Raw genomic sequence first — 7,530 nt, 5'->3', positions numbered from 1 at the left:
CCTTGTGTTTTCTCAGCTAAAGGGAATATTCTCTTACCTGAATTGAGTTGTACTTTCCTTTAGCCTTGGGCTGAAGCTAAAAGCCTTGCTCAGTCACTGCTTCCCAAAGTAGGCAGCAACGAAAAATTGCCTTTAAGGTATTACTGCCTTAGGGTTTGGGTGCCAATTTATCAAGCAGACAGTTTTTGGTGTAGGCAGGAGCTTGGTGGTTATCCATGTTCGAGGGAGCAGTAAGCGGCTGCACAGGTGCTACGGAGCATGCAGCTCACCTGTGTGCACCCCTCTCCCCAAATTCTTCATGTGTGTAGCCCTCTCCTTGAGCTGGGAATCTAGAATTCGTCTGGTTTTGCTCATGCAGTTAACATAAGTAGCCTTCTGTGCAGGTAGTTTGCTTTCTTCTTTCAGCTGTTGTGAAATTCCAGTCTGGCATGAGACTTGGGAAGCTGCTGTGGTTTGAGGGGTGTTTTGGGTCACCAGTGCACTTGCTGTAGTCCCCCAGTTTCTGCAGGGCTTTGCACTGCCCTTCTCTGTATCCCTGATGCTGCCCCGAAGTATTACGCACTGCCACCCTCGTGCCTGCTCTGTCCCGTGAACACAAATGTGATACCCATCTGTGTATAGCTTTTTCCTCCTTAATTTTAGAATTACTATTTTCTGCCATTTTACCAGAATAGGTGTCTATGCATATTGCAAACCTATACTTATGCCCCAGCCTGACTCTGGCAGAACTACAGAATAACTATTTTCTCATTTATAGCCACGTAAGGATGCCAGACCCCTAAAGCGCTGGCTGTTTCAATTGTGATTAAGTGATGAATAGTAGATAAGATTTTTCTCTGCAGATCACTGCCGTAATTTGCATGCAGGGATGGTCTTCATCCTGTACTGTAGTGCCAGGGCTTTGCCCTAGCTCAGCCCAGTGTCCCTCAGCCCAGCTGGGGTGCTGAACTGCTCTGCTCCATCCTACCTGCAGATGGGGACTGAAAACTACATTTTGAAGGCACAGATACTCTGAGTGCTGCAGCTTGCTTCCAGAAGGCAATTACTCATCCCCTGCAAGCCAGGCTCTGCCTCCTCCTGAGACTTGCATTTCTTGAAGAGGGGTGCACAGTATTTAAAGCGCAGCAGTCCTTCCCCTTCAGTTGACTTCCCAGGTCCCCTGCTGAAAAACAGAAGGAACCTGAAGAACCAACAATGGATATAATTTATCAGTGCAGATGGCCGTAAGAAATCGGTTCAAACCTCTGTGACTGCATACAAATATACACGCACATATATGCATTTAGTATGCCCTCTTTTACAGACAATGCTAAATAGAAATTTTTCAAATAGAAGATGGTAGGTAAACAAAACCATGGCCGAAGTGTCTCTCACGTTACCTATGCTGGGGCGCAAAGCAGCAGGGAAAGGCAGCTTGGCAAGCCTGCATTTGATTCTCTGGGAATGGGTTATTTGGACTGCAGGTGATCCAGCTTGCATTTGTTACACTGATAATCAGGGATGGGTGCTGTGCATTGCTCTGCTTAGCTGAGGCATAGTGCTGTGTGACTGTGGTTACACATATTTCCAGACCAGTTTAGCTTTGGGGATAATGTGGCAATGCATGGCCCAGCACCTCGGTGGCTCTGCCTGGAGGTGTCCGGGTTCCACCTTCAGGCCAGAGCAGTCCTGAAGCACCCAGCACTCCTGCAGTGCTTGTTTCGCTTTGGATGGAGCAAATCTAGACATTTGCATTCCAGAACATGCTGAAATCTTCCGTGATATGTAAGAATTACTTGTCATTTTGGAGAGAACTGAACCAGGGGACTCAGCACCAGCTCTCTGGCTTTTATGTTCCTTGTAAAAGGTTTGAAGTGCTCGAGTAGCCCAGTACTCTGCTGGGGGTGCTTCCCCCTGTGCTAGAATAAACTGGGCATAACAGACAATTTATCTTCCAGGTGTTATATGAAATTCTGTCTACTCTGAAATCAGAGGTTTATGTTTGATTTCAGTGGAGCCAAGCTTTCATTTTTATTTCATGGGGAGTTTGCTCTGATTTATATGATTAAAAGTTTTATAAAACTTATTATTCTTGTAAGGATACAATTTTTGCCCCTTTAGAAGCTTCCTAAGCATGGAGGGACAGGCATACTCACAAATTATATCTCTAAGGTGAAGGTGGTTTTGTGGCTGTAAGCAGTAATATTGATAAACAGGGAGAAAACCATGACAGGCTGGTGTTGTGTATCGGGTCTGGCTGAGCCCCACAGCAGCCCCCGCAGCGCTGTGCTCTGTACTGGTAGCTGGAACAGCGGTGCTAACACACCAGGGTTCTGGCTGCTGCTGAGCAGGGCTCGCACAGCACCAAGGCTGCCTCTCCAGCCTTCCCCCCCTCAGCAGCAGGATGGGGGTGGGAAAGATCTTGGGAGGGGACACAGCCAGGACAGATGGCCCAGAGTGACCACCGGGATATTCCATACCATATAACGTCTGCTTAGATATAAAAAGCTAAGTGAAAGGAGGGGGGGGGGGGGGGGGGGGGGTGGGGGCACTCGTTACTTATGATGTTTGTCTTCCAGAGCAACCGCTACGTGTACTGAAGCCCTGCTTCCTGGGAAGTGGCTGAATACAACCTGTTGATGGGAGGTAGGGAAGTAGAAAAATCTTCTGTTTTCCCTTGCTCCCACACGTGCAACTTTTGCTATTGCTTCGTTAAACTGGCTTCATCTTACCCACCAGGTTTTTTTCATCTTATTTTTGGAGCTGGCTGGTACACGGGCTGGCGGGCAGGGGGGGCTGCAGGCACCTGTGCACAACGGCCACACCTGGCCCCCATACCCAAACCTGCTGCACCAACTCAGTACAGTAATTGAATAAAAAATATAAATATATTTATATAAATATAAAATATAAAATCAGATGCATACAAGCCTTTTTTGTGTTCATCCTAAAGACAACCCTAGAAGGAGCAATGAACCTTTGCTTCAGCTTCCACAAAGCTGCTGCTGGATGGCGTTGTCAGGGTGCTGCAGCTGCCCTGAGGTTCCTTACGAGCACGGAAATCCCATGTTCATCATCGGTTCTCTAAGGTTTGTGACTCCTGGCTTTACGATACACCGCATGTACTTGTATCGCAGGATGTAGGTCTCTGAACCCTGGTGGTGTCAATAGTTCTTGTTCCAGGGGAATAACATTACGGTAGAGCCCTGCAGGGACACAGAGTGCCACTGCTCATCCCACAGGATGGTGCTCATGAATGTCGATCTTGTGACTCACCCCAGATTCTCTTCCTTCCCTTTCTGTCTCTTTGGTGTCTCTGAGTTCCCACCTGCATCACCTGTGCTGGGCTGCACAAGCTTTACAATGTATTTTGTTAAATATTAAAACCTTTTCCATCACTTTGTTAGCTTTGACAGGTTCCTGAGAGACTGAATTTCCAAAGCATTTTTTGTTGAACAGCCCAAACTTTCAGTCCCAGCAGTCCCTCCAATTTGTAGTCTCACTCCACGAGCAGTTACAGCCTTTGATCGTCAAAATTTCTATTATGCTACTTGATTAAAGGTATTCAGAACTCAAGGTGAGAGCAGACAGAGATTTATATTTGAAGTGATTTATTAACCCGCTGTAATTTAAGGTCATGCTAGTTTCAGAATATTGTTAGTCCTTAACTTCTGTCTTTCTTTGTGCTATCCACTAATAGACAACTAACGTTAGTTTAATTCAAAGGGGTTTTGCTTCCTCGGAGGAAACATTAGAAGGAAATAAAAATTCTAGTTCGTAAAAGGGATTAGAAAAAGAGAGGTCCTTTTGAATTCCTGTTCTCAAAATCCCTAGGCTACAAACACAACTGATTAAGATACCACCTAGGTAAGAAATAAAAAATTACCTCTGGTGTGCCCCAACTTGTACACCACCCTTCGTGTCACCTGCTTAGTAGCAACAGTTTCAAACTGAGCCATGAATGGTGCAAATATATTGTAGCTACAGTCATTGCTTGGTAGTGCTACCATCTCCTTTTTCGTACAATTTGAATAGTCCTGGATGGGTTAATTCTAGAATAGACAAACATAGTTCAGCTACAGTGCTCAGCATATACTGACTGTAATATCCCACTCTTCCAGCAGCACCACTGTATGGTGCAGGAGAGAGGGAAGTTTTAATTACTTTGTTAACCATCCCTCAGTCATCCTTCAGAAAACTGAGGAGTATCTTGGGATTCAGGCATGGTACAGACAGTGCTCACTAAGCACTCTCACTTCATTGTTTTCATATGGGTCACCTTTTATTTCCTTGAGAATGGAATAACCGTGTGATATGCATAAATACAAGTACATGATTAACCTAAGAAAAATAGTCGAATGCAAAATTCAGGTTTCATGATGGAAAACCAAAATGATCCCAGTACAAGAGAGCTTCAGGCCTGAATATACCTACACAGACTTTACTGGTAAAACTCTCGACTGAGCAGAGCTGCTGGTGCAACTGTTGGGATGTGGTTTTGTGAGTGTGCATGCATGCAAAGACCCTCTTTGTCATCTTCTGTTTGGGCAGGAAAGTTTTGCTTCATTTTCTGTTCCTCACCAATCATACCACATGAGCAATGAGGTAGAAATAATTTCTGCTTCTGTGTCCCAAAAGGAAAAAGGGAGTACCCTGGTACTGATTTCCTCCATGTCCTGCAAGGACCTGGTCCTATTTATTTGAGAGGCCTGGGCTTATATTTTTGGAATGTCTGGTATTCTTTTAAAACATGAAAAAAATTAATAGGGACTTTTTTTTTTTTTTTGGGGTGGGGGGTGGGGGGAGGGAATGCAGACCAACAGATGCAATAATTCAAGACATTTGCAAAAAGGAAAGGTAAACATGTCGGGGGTAGTTAGAGTTGGGACAGTGGGCTATGTGTCAGCAACAGACCCATTGACAGGTTCTAGGCAGAAGCACCTGAGAGAAAGGACCTGTGATGACCCGCACGGGAATTGCACTCGGAGGAAATGGTGTGCGTGGTCTGTTGGAAACACGCATTTTTACATCTAACAGCTGTACACCGAACCCTGAACTGCTGTCTCTAGACACTTGAATGCACATCACGGTGCAAAGCAGTGTCATCTTGTTGGGAAAAGGACATGGGGTATGCGATGCAAATGTGAACTTTTGGAAGAGACACTTTAAGTTACCAACATGACACCTTTGCAAACACATTAGTAATTACTTGCTAGTTAGATGCACTGTGAAGTATTTGTTCTTATAAACCTGTGACATCTGCAGTTACTCATTTTTGTGTTACTTTCTGAGCACTGCATGTGTGTTCTGGGGCAGCAGCAGGCAGCGGCTGCACAGGCAGTGCGAGGAGTGCAATAACAGGCACTGGGAGTCTCAGCTTCAGCAAGACTATCTGGGTAGGAAGCTCCTGATTGTCAGAAAAGCCTGGTCACCTTCCTGCCTTAGTACCGGTGGCAATAACTGAGATTGCCCCGGATCAGTAGAGCTGCAGCTCAGCTACCTCCACTAACCACTCATGGGGCTGAGTCACTTCATAGCTGTGGGCACCCACGTGGAGACGTTGCACACAGGTAGTATAGCTCAGGCTGAACCCGCAGGGTTTCCCTGCTTATCTCCTTTGTGTAGCCTGATCCTGTCGATACACTCAGAATGCCTCTGAAATTGAAGGCACACGGGAACATCTTAGCAGGGATATATCTATCCTGACTTCAGAAATTCAGACTTCAGACATGGCTCAGAAGTAGTAACCCTACATGTTCTTTCTGTGGAAAGATTTAGATGCTTCTGCAGGACAATTAATTTCATCCTAAAAATGTCAGACAAATCTCTTTGTAAAGGTGCCTATTGGTCTCCTTTGTGAAAAGCCTAGCATGAGTAAGAGTAATGTAGATATCTAAACTTGGATGAGATGAATCCTGCGCTACATTTGTATTCCATCAGTCTCTGGAGCAGGGACTGAACTTGAAACACTAACATTCACCTTCCTAACCATTGGGCTACGGAGTACTCTCAGTCTCACTTGCTTTATATTGTATAAATGTTTACAATGAGTTAGGCAAGCTTTTAATCCATAATGACTAGTTATGCATCTGAGCACTGCAGCATCACTGAGTCATGGCGGAAAGCTGGAGCAGAAAGCACATGCGCACACACATACATTGCTCTTAAAATCCTGATTTCCTTTACCTGGTGACATAGTAAAAGATATCCTTGTACAGATGACTGCTGAGCTGCAGTGGCAGAATGTGGCAGATGGGAAATCTATCAGCAGAGCTCTTTGTCTGCTGGAGGTGATGGAGGAACTGCTGCAGATATGCAACAATGCTGATCATGTGTTCCTCCCAGCTTTGAGGTCACATTCTTTTTTGGCCCACTAATTGGTAATTTGTGCGTTGTGTTCATGACCTTGGGAGCCCCGTGTCATCCTGCTCCTGTAGTGCATCTTTTGAGGAATTCCTCTGCTGCCATCCTACATTTATGCTTTCAGAGCTCCTTGCTATATAGGAGCAATTAGGAGCTATATTAGTGATTCCCAATATTTATTAAGGCTTGAGTTCTTGACTGTGACCCACTATGCAATGGTTGTCATGCTGGAAGAAATAGGAAGAGTCAAAAAAGTCTGTTTCAGAGTGGTAAACTGATTAAAAAGACATTGTATAATGAACACACAGAGAAGAAATTAGAGATTTTCTTGGCTGAAAAGCCTTATTCTTGTAAAGCTGACCCCAGGTGATGTTAGGCTGACCAGCACCAGGGAGACACCAGCCTGGGGGAGGATATTTCCTCTCTGCCAAAGAGTTGGAGTTTGACTCTTTTTTTTTTTTTTAAAAAAAAAAAAACAAAACAAAACAAAAAAATCCAACAACAACACAAAACAAAAAAAAAAACACCTTGATTTTTTCATACCATCTTTACAAGTTTATGTAGTTGTAATTTTCTTTACTGTTTATGGATGATATCCATTTGGTTACTTAAGCTATAGGTCAGTCTGTGTAACTGTGTTGCTGTGATTTGAGTTCTTATGACTTGGTAGTTTCTTCTGTGTCACTTTTATTCCATGTTTTCATGCCCTGATTCCGTTAGACAGCATAAAATATCTGGTAGTTCCCCTAAGGCTACAAACTTACAAGATAATTTACAGTATTTTTTTAAATGGTGCAATACTAGCTAATTAGAAGAATTCTATGACTATGTATGTTATTTATGATTTAAAGGACAAAATTGTTTCCTCCCAAAGTAGTATGTTTTTTATTATGCTGGTGAATCACTTTTCTACTGAAGGACCGTAGTAGAAAGTACGATGTTTGCATTTTCTACTAATGCTTACTGCTGAAGTTCAGAAGATCAGCGCTGGGTTACAGAGTCTATTTTCTCTTGCCTATAAATACTGCATATAGAGTAGAAGACCTTTAGCAGGGCCATGCCAGTATGGCTGGCATACCCTGTATGCCAGTGGCATGGTCCCAAGCAACCCAGTAGCAAACCTGCTGTGGGCTGGAGTGCCATGAAGGTCACATGTCCGAGTTGTCCTTCCCCAGTTGTGAGGCTGCA

The sequence above is a fragment of the Falco naumanni genome, chromosome 5, assembly GCF_017639655.2.
Source record: "Falco naumanni isolate bFalNau1 chromosome 5, bFalNau1.pat, whole genome shotgun sequence".
Lineage (NCBI taxonomy): Eukaryota > Metazoa > Chordata > Aves > Falconiformes > Falconidae > Falco > Falco naumanni.
Note: the sequence above shows the minus strand (reverse complement) of the source record.